This window comes from Pipistrellus hanaki, assembly GCF_964339955.1.
Source record: "Pipistrellus hanaki genome assembly, chromosome: 5".
Lineage (NCBI taxonomy): Eukaryota > Metazoa > Chordata > Mammalia > Chiroptera > Vespertilionidae > Pipistrellus > Pipistrellus hanaki.
Window position 1 is genome coordinate 87,137,151 of NC_140507.1, and position 12,164 is coordinate 87,149,314.

Genomic DNA, 12,164 nt, shown 5'->3' on the forward strand with positions numbered 1-12,164 from the left:
TTAAATTTAAATAATTAACATAGGATAAAACTACAAGCACAGTTCCTCAGTCACACTGGTGACATTTCCAGTGCTCAGTAGCCAGGTTGCCATTGGCCTCCATATGAAACAGCGCAGAGAGAGGACATTTCCATAACTGCACAAAGTTCTATTGGGCAGGGCTGGTCTAGCTATTCCTCAAGCCCTTTGGAGCTCTTCTCACGCAGGAGGGCCAGATGCCTTCAACACATGCAGAGCTGGCACCTGCCGACCGTCCTTGAAGGCCACGGGGATCATGTCTAACCGGAAGGCTTCCTTACAGGGCACTCTGGCAACTGCCACTTTTTTTTTTTTTTTTTTTTTTTTTAATATATTTTATTGATTTTTTACAGAGAGGAAGGGAGAGAGATAGAGAGTTAGAAATGTCGATGAGAGAGAAACATTGACCAGCTGCCTCTTGCACACTCCCTACTGGGGATGTGCCCCGCAACCAACGTACATGCCCTTGACTGGAATCGAACCTGGGACCTTTCAGTCCGCAGACGGATGCTCTACCACTGAGCCAAACCAGTTTCGGCGGCAACTGCCACTTTTAAGGTAGGCCGGGTGCCTGGTCCAGGCCCTTCTCCTCGAGGCAGGTGACCACAGTGTGCATCAGCTCCTTTGTTCCCTGAGGAACCACCATTCACAAACCAAGGAGAGCAAACGTTTCCCGGATCCCACTGGTGGCCGTTGTAATTACTGTGCCTAACAAAACGCTGGCACTCGCATACACTCTAAATGTTTGCCTGGATGAGGGCATGAATTGGGAAGGGCCTCTTAATTCCCTGAAATGCTCTCTTGAAAAGCCAAATAAAATGACCATGAGGTTAGGAAGCAAAGGAAAGAAGAGGGAAGGAGGGAAGGAGGGAGAAAGGAAAGAAGATTGACTTTAAGAACAGAAGATCTCACACACCTACGAATTCCTCTCCTCTCCATCTTTATTTCTCTGCTTCCATGTCAGAGAGACTTAGAGGCAGGCTGAAAGGCAGGTTACAGAAGAAAGAAGGAGAGAATGAAGGAAGAAATGAGAAAGAAAGGGAAAAGGGCATCATTGCAGGGGGGGGAAGAGTCACAGCGTTTTAAACCCAGAGAGGACTGCAAACTCCATTTGGCCTGGCTCTTCGTGTCGCCGATGAAATATGAACATTTCATTTGGCATTTAAGACAAATCTGCTGGAAAAAAAATGAAGCAATTGAGGTCGAAAGACATAGGTTAAGCGACTTGTCTAGAGTTACAAAGCTAGTGAGTGTCGGAGCACAGGCTAGAAGCCAGCCCACCTATTCAGTCAGTTCCCACCCCCCGCTGCTCTCTCTCCCACCCCAGGGTGGCTGAGGGAGGAGGGAGTGAGGACAGAGAAGGGGGGTGTGGGGGGAGGGGGAGGCGAGCCGAGGGGAAGGAGAAAGTAAATTTGTATGTCAGCTGTCTGCCTCCCTCGTGACTTGCTTTTCTCTAAGCAAAAGAAAGGTTCTCAGCCACTTCACCTACTCAGGCTGAACTTCACGGTTTCCCCATCCCAGCAGAGATTTCTGGCTGGCAGGGGACCTTGCCTACACTGCCCTGGGCCACCACGAGCTACGTGATCCAGGCCAGGTATCACTGGCTTGACTAACCCATGCCCACAGGCTGCTTTTCGCTTAGTAACCGCTTGCCCCACAATCTGATTTTCGAATCAGTTTGGCGCTCCTAAAACTTCACTGACACTAGAACATAAGAGCACATTGGAACAGAACTTGCCAAGGATTTTAAACAGAACTCTCAAGTGACTTTATTGCATTCCACCCCTCGTCAATCCCAGACACGCAAAGACCTGGAGCAGGTTTTAAAAAATGTTTCACGTTCCCTTTACTTCTTCTCATCTCCACTCTCGAGGTCAAGAACTTTGGCACCAGCGTATGGAGCTGGAGGTCACACGGATCTGGTTTCAAGCGCAGGCTGTCACACGGGGTTGTGTTATCACGCCAAGGGAACATACTCTCTCTGATATGATTTGGACAGTGACAGCAACATATTCTGTGGGACCACAGCGCATAGGAAACATCTATGTGGATTACACGTGCGGCTCAGGGCGATGAGACCTGGGTTCGAGTCCCGGCCCCCTGGCTTTCCAGCAGTGAGACCTCGGGGGAGAGGAACTTGATTTCCTTCCATCTTAATTTCCTTATCTGGGTTGATAAGGCTGACCTTCTGGACGTGAGGACAAATTGAGATAACGCGTGTAGAATGCTTCACACAGATCCGAGCACATGATGCACATTAGCTACTGTTATCATTTCCGAATGTAGTATGATTTTGTTATGTACGCTTCGGCGTCCTTGGGGATGTGAGGCGAGCTGGCTTCCAAACCTTGCTCCGAAACATCTGCCAAGTGGCAGCGTTCACACCGCACCCGTGATGAATGTCCGAACCCCGACGCGGCTTCAGCTGGGCCGAGCGAGGCGAGCATCGGGTTTTATGGGTCTGACGAAGATGTTTGAAATATGAGGGGGGGACTGTCAAGGCATCCTCAGGCCCGCTCCGCAAAAGGGCCGTTCTTAATTTTCATCTTTCCTGCAAGTCAGGAAGATATATGCTCTCCGAATAATGGCAGTTTCCTCATCCTGAAGCTATGGCAGCTTGCTGATACAATAAACAGCACCCTGTCATAAGGACCGCATAAAACACGGCCTGACGTTTCTTTAAAAGTAAAAAGAAACACGGCTGCAGCAGGTGACCTTTCTCTCAAGGGCACAGCTGTTTCGTGTGGTTGGAGGGACCCGCGGCTTCAGACGCAGGGGCTACGATATACGACTGGCTTTTCGCAAAGTGTTTCCATGAGGAATCGCAGTGCGTTCTAAGAGGGAAGGCCCCTTCTGCTGAGTTCACATCGGGCGGGAGGACTTTCGCCTCCTCTTGATGTTTTCCAAATGATATTGGGCCCAGTACTCGAGGTTAGAAACTTCTGGAGCAGGTAGCATGCGAGCGCAATCAGGAACACGGGGGTGTCGTCTGTTTCCTGGGGGATTGTCACTCTGGATCTTGGGTCGAGATGGGGGGCCAGTGGCTCTGAGGGCCTCTGCATTTAGGAGGCCTGGATGTCTGTGGGGGGAATGTAAATGTAAAATAGTCACTTTATTAGAGGCAGGAGGGGATCTTTGTTTTCTTTAACAATTTTAAAAAATATATTTTATTGATTTTTCTTACAGAGAGAAAAAGGAAGGGAGAGGGAGTGAGAAACATTGATGAGAGAGAAACATCAATCAGCTGCCTCCTGCACCCCCCCCACTGGGGATGTGCCCACAACCAAGGTACATGCCCTTGACCAGAATCGAACCTGGGACCTTCAGTCTGCAGGCCGACACTCTATCTACTGAGCCAAACCAGTCAGGGCTTCTTTAACAATGTTGATTCCTCCTGTAAAATGTTATTTGTACAATGCATGAAGATGGTAATGAAAAGCGAGTTTAAAATTTCTAATTGTGCCTGTGTTGTGTTGGTTAGAATGGGTGTTTTCTGTCGGTCCTGGTTTTCCAAATGTCACATGTTAGATTTACTTCGTAATGAAATGCAAAAGAAGGATTGTATTGCTATTTAACTTTTTTAGTTCCCCTAGCATCACGGGTACTGAAAACATTCCTGTGAAAGCAGGAATCCACCTCCTCCCTCCTCACCGCATCTCTAGCCTTGAATTCGAGGAATTCCTTTGAGACGGGAGCCTGGCAGCCCCTCAGTGGGTTGGGGTGGGGTTCACTGCAGTCACTGATGCCCTCTGAGCCAATATAAAATGTGATCTCCTCGCTCACGGCCCTGCCAACACGTCCAGCCTGGTGGGAAACCTGTTCTTATTGACCTCTGCTCTCTCACCTGTCCCTGTGGGACCGGAGCTGGGCACAGGCAGCATGGCTGGCTTGGTTTAGAAGTGCAAGCCGAGGCCTGAAACCATTGACTTTGTGGTAATTAGGACACACTGGTATTGAACCCATGACCTCAGCCTCATTAGGGCTCCATTCGGGCCAACGGGGTTGACCAGAAACAGATTGAAGACAGTGAGTGATAGAGGCCTTCAGTGCAGGGTCAAAGGCCTTTTCACACCACCCACTGTCACAAGTGGATTCTTACTCACCACGTCCAAGGAGCAGCAAGAGACAGGAACGGCCATGCGGACGGGGCACTGCTCTCTGCCTCATCTGTGTGGACTGGATAGCATTGCTCTTCTGTCCAGCGCCCACCTCTCCATGTAGCTCAGGAAAGAGAGAGACAAGTGTTTTGACAGGACTTTTTTTTTTTTCTTTTTTTTTTTCTCTCTGTTTCAGCTGCTATCATGGCTAATAGTGACAAAATTGCTAGGATTGAAGTCTATTACGTTAGGAATACTTTCTTTAAAATGACACTCTTCAATTTAAAATATCCAAGGCAAATCATTATTTCCACTCTGCTTTTCAAGGAGATCTAAAAACAGATCTAAAAACTTTTTGTGAAGAAAAAAGAATATTTTCCCCAGTGGTAGAGCAGTAAAAAGGGAAAAAGACACAAGAATGATGATAGACACTGTGTGCTAAACAAATGAAATGGAATAAAAATTGACTTGAAATATGACAGAATTTTTCATGTGATAATAAAGGTGTTTCAACTCAGTGGGAAGAGAATGAATTATCTAATAAGGAGAGTTATTTCATCAAGGTAGATTTCTGCTTCAGATCACACCCAAAGTAAAGATTTAAATGTGAAAATAAAACTACAGTTCTAAAAAATAAGAAAGTAATTTTTAAAAATAATCTAAGCCGGGACCGGTTTGGCTCAGTGGATAGAGTGTCAGCCTGGGGACTGAAAGGTCCCGAGTTCGATTCCGGTCAAGGGCATGTACCTTGGTTGCTGGTGCATCCCCAGTATGGGGTGTGCAAGAGGCAGCTGATCAATGATTCTCTCTTATCGATGTTTCTAACTCTCTATCCCTCTCTCTTCCTCTCTGTGAAAAATCAATAAAATATATTAAAAAAATAATAATCTAAATGTGTATGAAAGTACAAAAATAATTAAATATATGGAATAATATGACTTCATAAAATTTATCATAAAAAGTATGTATATTGAAAACTAAACAATATTAAAGGCAAACTAGGAGATATTTTGGGTATCTATGGAAGAGTTAATCATAAGATATTTATGGTGCATATGAGTAATTCAACAAAAAGCATTTCAGTCTGGATGGGTGGATCAATTGGTTGGAGCATTGTCCCCTACACCAAAAGGTTGTGGGTTCGATTACCAGTCAGGGCACATACCTAGGTTGAAGGTTAGATCTCTAGTCAGGACATGTTTGGGAGGCAAATAATGGAAGTTTCTCTCTTACATTAGTCTCTCTCTCTATTCAATAACAAACATGTCTTGGGGTGACAATTTTATTAAAAAGCATTTCTAAATCAACCAGGAAAAGAGGAACAAGTTTACAGAAGAGACAAAAAAGTGAACACCACTTTACATAAGAAGAGAAGTAAATGGCCAGTAAACCTATGAGAAAAATAATTAATCTGCTGATAAATGTCAAAAATTGTACATTTTGAACCATTGAAAGTTAAATTTTCTTCCAAACAATCAGCAAAGATAAAAATACCAGCAGTGTTGCAGGGAAATTAGTCCTGTTTTAAACTGGCTGTGGCCATAGAAATGGGTATAACCTTTCTATATGGGTATTTGGCAATATAGAAGAAAAGTTGTAAAATTTTCATGTGCTATGCAGGAATCAATCAAAAGAAATAATTATGTACAAAAAAATTGCTATTAGACTGTTGATCAAAGCATACAATAATTAAAAACCAGAATGGGCCGAGACCGGTTTGGCTCAATGGATAGAGCATCGGCTTGGGGACTGAAGGGTCCCGGGTTCGATTCCGGTCAAGGGCATGTACCTTGGTTGCGGGCATATCCCCAGGAGAGGGTGTGCAAGAGACAGCTGATCGACGACTCTCTCTCATTGATGTTTCTAACTCTCTATCTCTCTCCCTTCCTCTCTGTACAAAATCAATAAAATATATTTAAAAAAAAACAAAACAACAACAACAAAAAAAACAACAAAAAACCCAGAATGGCTTAATTCATTAACAACAGGGAAGCTGCTAAATATATCATGGTGTATAATATATGATGGAATTTTATGTAACCTTAACATGTTATAAAAAATTATATCTGTGTTTAAAATTTTATGTATTGATTGATTTTTAGAGAGAGAAAGAGAATGAGAGAGAAACATTGATTTGTTGTTCCATTTATTTATACATTCATTGGCTGCTTCTTGTAGGTGCCCTGACTAGAGATTGAACCTGCAACCTTGGAGTAGTGGGAAAAAATTGTATTTTATGTCCTAGAAAAATATTCACTATTATTTAATGCAAAAAAAGGTAGCTTTAAAATTGTAATAGTATAAATTATATGTTATATATGCACAGAAAACATGGGAGAATAATATATACCACATCTGAAGGTTAAAATTCTTTTCTCTAGGCACAGGAATTATAGATGATTGTTAAATGTCTCTTTTTATCAGATTTTTCTTTTAGAGTGAGCATTTATCTATCACATTGAGAACAAAAGATAAAACAGCATAGTTTGTTCCATATATCATAGCTGGCAGTTTGATCATGATGATTAAACAGAATAATATGTAATAATATATAAGAAAGTCCCTAACACAGGAGTTGGAAGATAAGGGGGCTTTGTACCTAAGTCTGAATTTGAATCTAAAACGTTACCATGTGGTCCAGGAACTTGTAGCACTCTACTCAATATAGACTTTCCTGGTTGGTGGGTTGCCAGAGTCCCAACCCACTCTCTATTTTGCTTTGCAGCTAGACTTTCTTCATATATATATATATATATATATATATATATATATAAACTTCCATATATATATACATACATATATATATATATATATATATATATATATATATATATATATATATAAGTTTATAAAATAGCTGGCAAGGAACAGGAAAAATTAAATTCTAGTCTGTCTTCTTAAGATGATTCCTATCGCATTGATCTTCTTCACTACACTGTGAAGAGCAGTAGAGCGTGAGCCCCTTCTTTAAGGAAGATGAGGCAAGGTGTCTTCCTTGTTAAGTCTGACTGGATTCAGTAGCAATTGCTTTATTATCTATTATGCTATCCAAAATGGAAATTGTGTGCATGCAAGCAAAACATCAAAGTAAAGCACAAAGGCTTGTGGCTTCCAGATGGATGATGGAACCCAGGGACATTTATGACAGAAAGGGAGTCATGTTTGGCAGGTGGAGGTGCTGGACTGGAGGGCATCATTGGGGCTGTTGTGAGGCCTGGTTTCCCATGGAGTCACATCTGGGTCCATAGAAAATATGGGAAGGAGCTGCATATGGGAGTGGAATAGAGTGGTCTGTCCAAAGGACCCCTTTATAATTTGGAGTGTAACATCCCTTCTTTGAGATCAATGTGGCATCTTTTGAGATCAATGTGACAGATCTTTTTAGTGAAGTGTGTGTGTGTGTGTGTGTGTGTGTGTATTTTCATAAGGTGCAAAGCTAGTGGTCAGTGGTTCCTGTCAGTGGATGTTAGGAGTTAGAGAAAGATTTTTCCTTACTTCCGTGGAGTGTGGAGTTGGTGCATTGGGACATCTGAAGGACATAATGGCAATCCTTTTTGGTGACATTAAAGGGACAGAAGAGAGTATGGACAGGAGAATGGAGGTGGACTCCCTACTGCAGCCATCAGGGTTTGTTTCTGTGCATTGTAAAACCCCCTCAGAGGTCCCAAGATATAATTTTAGGGAACTTGTTGGGGAATGGATATCCCGTTATAGCAAGTAGGGTAGAAAAATGCGGCAAAATATGGATTGCTACTATTAATGTAACTTCCCTTTAAGCCCAGAGCTCAAGTGCCCTGGGAAAATGTGTGTTACATAGACAAGTGCTCATTTCTATGATTAATTCATCTGGCTAGAGCTTAGTCCTAATGAGACCAAGGCCAAGGCTATGGGCTCTATCCCCTGAGGAGTCGTTAGTGACTCGGCTCCAAAACCGAGGTGACACCCTTCACCCTTGCACATAGTGGGGATTGGGTGAGAGAGTAACATGTCTGACTCCACTTTGCATACTTCCCAACACCCATGCGCTCCCCTCTAGCACAATGCCACTGCTCTGAGTTCACTTGCCCTTGGACTTTTGTAACATGGCCATCTAATCAATGACCCTGTCTACAGAGCCACCTTACACTGACACAGCAGAGGCTGCCCGCCTTGGGGACAGCACAGGTTGCTCCGTGGGCCTTTCAATGGAGACAGGCTGCTCTAATAATTGGTCTTAATGGACAAATACAGCTTGAAAGAAACCCTGCCCGGGATACCCGGAAGGTCTGACAAGGATCTTGCATAAAGCTAACCTCTGTTCTTTCTCCACCTTCTAAGAACTAGTTGGCAATCTGCAACCGTGTACATCTGGACAGGGGTCAAGTTGGATACTTCACCTCAGGTCCCTGGGTCCTGTGCCTTGAATTGTCCCATTACTCCAGTCCAAAGCCTTTTGTTTTGTTCTCCACCCTATAGGACCTGTTCTAATGACCTTCACATCCTGTCAGCCTCTTGCATTTATAAAGATCGTTTGAGTTGCAAGTAAATGAAACTCAAGTCAGACCAGCTTTATTTGCGGACTCATACCTGGGAAGGGTCCTTGATTTGCTCACAGACACCAAAGAACCTCAAGATCAGAGTGTTAGGAATTGGAATGGGGACGTATCCTACCAGAGCCCTCTCCCTCTTTCTCTCCCCGGTCCTTGTTTTGGCTTCATTCTGCAGCCAGGTTTTGTCCGTGTGGTAGCCAGCACTCCCAAATGCATTTCTCCGGGCTTAGCAAACAGAATCTCTCCAGCCACCCAAGAGAAGGGCTCTCCTTTGTTTATTTCTCAGACCAGTCACTGTTACTGAGGGTTCAAGTTCAGCTGACCCTGGAACAGCACAGGTTTGCACTGCACGGGCCACTTATACACAGGCTATTTTTAATAAATGCTGTAAATGTATTTTATCTTCCTTATAATATTTTCTTTTCTGTAGCTTACTTTATTGTAAGACTATAGATATAATACACGTAACATACAAAAGTATGTGTTAATCGACTGTTTATGTCATGGGTAAAGCTTCTGGTCAACTGTAGGCTATTAGTAGTTAAGTTATTTTAGACTGCAGGGAGCTGGGGACTCCTAACCTCATATTGTGCCAGGTTTTGCAAGGACTGGAGCCTTGACAGGAAACATGGAGCCGGCAAGCATCAAGGGTTTCAGGCTCAGTTGGGTTAGAATGGAAGGGCACCACATTCTAAGTATGATCGAAGAAGGAAAGAAACAAACACACATGCCACATGTTTTTGTAATGTAATTAAACTCTCAAAACAAACACATGTAAAGAGGTATTAGCCTCTTTTACAGAGGAAGAAATTGAGGTCCAGAGAGGATAAGTATCTTTCTTAAGATCACACAGGTATTGGTTAAAAAACTCTGTAAATCTACTAAAAATCATTGAATTTTACACTTAACACAGACACACAGTATGATATATAAATTATATTTGAACTAGAGGCCCAATGCAAGAAATGCATGCAAGGGTAGGCGTTCCTTCCCTTGGCTACTGGCTTTGCGGCCCCAGCCCCGTCCCCCTCCCATACCTGCCTTGGCCTGGCGCTGCCTGCGCCTGCCACCACATATACCCTCAGTCCCCCGGTTCTGTGGAGTTCCTGACCTATTGTTCCGCTGGCCGGTGGCCTGGGTTTCCCTTTGTGGGACGATCATGGGGCGATGGCAGGGCCCTAGACCAGTCGAATCACACCTGCCTTGGCTGGCCTGGGGCCAGTGCATGCCATAGCGTGTTCATCCGGACTGTCGTTCTGCTGTTCGGTCATTTGGTCGATTTGCATATTACACTTTCATTATTATAGATAAACTATTTTTTTTTTTTTAAGAGACCATGCAGGTAGTCTGCAGCAGAACAGGAAATAGTAGGCCTATTTGTTTTGACCTTGTATTACTCAGCTCAGGCTACCATAACAGAACACTGCACACTGGGTGGCTTACAGAACAGACAGGTATTTTTCTCACAGTTCTGGAGGCTGAGGAGTCTGAGATCAAGGTGTTGGCAGAATTTGTTTCTCCTGAGGCCTCTCTCTTAGGCTTGCCAGTGGCCTCCTCTCTCTGTGTCCTCAGTTTCTCGTGTGCACGCACACGCCCCTGGTGTCTCTCTGTGAGTCCAAATTCCCTCTCCTGATCAGGACACCAGTCAGACTGGGTTAGGGCCCACCTTCAAGCTTCATTTTTATGTAATCACCTCTTTAGAGGCTTTATTTCCAAATATGGTTATATTGTAAGCTCCTGGATATTAGGATTTCAACATATCAATTTTGGGATGTCAACGTTTAGGAATTCAAACTATCAATATGCAGCCCATAACAGACCCCGAAGCTTATATTTTTTAAATATACACTTTTTAAGACAGTAGAAGTCTGTAGTTGTATTTGCCAATGACATTTGCTGATAAGCATTATGCTGGCTTTATTAGCACAGTATTTGTTTTGTGTGGGTAGAACAGTATTGTGAAAATTCTAATTCATGCAGATAAGTGTTTGCAAATGGCAACAGTTTAAATTAGCTCATATTGCACTCTCTAGATACCCTTCAAATAAATTGATGCAAAGCCCAAAAGAGGAATAGTTGGATTCTTAAAAATAATTTAAGTTGAATTATTTCCAGTATTTAACATCTGTTAATATAATTCATCACAAAGACAAGTTAAATAAAAAGCATCCAAAGTGTACAATAAGGACTGAAATGATTTGCAATGTGATGTTCTCAGGAGTCTTGCATCTCTTTACTGGTTGCTATACAACGGATGCTATGCTGGGGCAGCACAGGCTCAGAGGAGGGCATGCCTGCCTGCCCGCGGCCTGAGCACAGCTAATGCTCACCAGAGAACACCACGGACTGTATTGCACGGGAGACATGTATAAGCCTAGAGCTGTGGTCGGCAAACTGCAGCTTGCGAGCCACATGCGGATCTTTGACCCCTTGAGTGTGGCTCTTCCACAAAATACCACGGCCTGGGCGAGTCTTTTTGGAAGAAGTGGCGTTAGAAGAAATTTAAGTTTAAAAAATTCGGCTCTCAAAAGAACTTTCAATCATTGTACTGCTGATATTTGGCTCTGTTGACGAATGAGTTTGCTGACCACTGGCCTAGATTTTTAAAAAAGTGTAGACACCCCGATTAACTTATTGGTGTCCTGATGTGTTAAAATTGGATGTGTAAGACATTCCATAGTGCATTTTACTTTTTAAAAGAATAAAATAATTTATTTAAAAAAATATATTTTTATTGATTTAAGAGCCGAAGGAAGAGGGAGAGAGAGAAACATCATTGATGAGAGAGAATCATTGATTGGCTGCCTCCTGCATGCCCTGGACATGTGCCCTTAACCGGGATTAAGCTTGCACCTGGACATGTGCCCTTAACCGGAATTGAATCTGGGACTCCTCAGTCTGCAGGCCGACGCTCTATCCACTGAGCCAAACTGGCTAGGGCAGTGGTCGGCAAACTGCGGCTCGTGAGCCACATGCAGCTCTGGAGCTGCGGTTTGCCACTCTGTTGATTAATGAGTTTGCCTACCACTGACCTAGACTCTCGAATCCAATAATTACAGGCTGTTGTTGTTCCTCGTGATTAAGCCCCTATCCCAGTGGTTGGCAAACTCATTAGTCAACAGATCGGCAAACCTCGGCGGCTCACGAGCTGCAGTTTGCTGACCACTGGGCTAGGGCAAATAAAATAATTTCTAAAGAGGATCGAGCCAAACAGTGGTGGGATCCCAGTGCAACCCCGGGTTCAGGGGTACGCAGTTTGAAACTACCTGCAAGATATGCTGAGGTTTCTGATGCCTCCCGGGCTGTTGACAACCTACCCAGAGACCCGCTGGTGCAGACCCGTGCACAGCTGACCTGGCTCCTGAGCGCAAACAGGAGTCAGAGCATGAACCAGAGGATGGGAGACCTCTGAGGGGCAAATCCCAGCACAATTTGACCAAGACACTTCATTTTGGGTTAATTAACCCCTGGTCTTAAAATGCAGCCGGGGAATCCCTTTTATCTGTTCTGCAGATCAGCC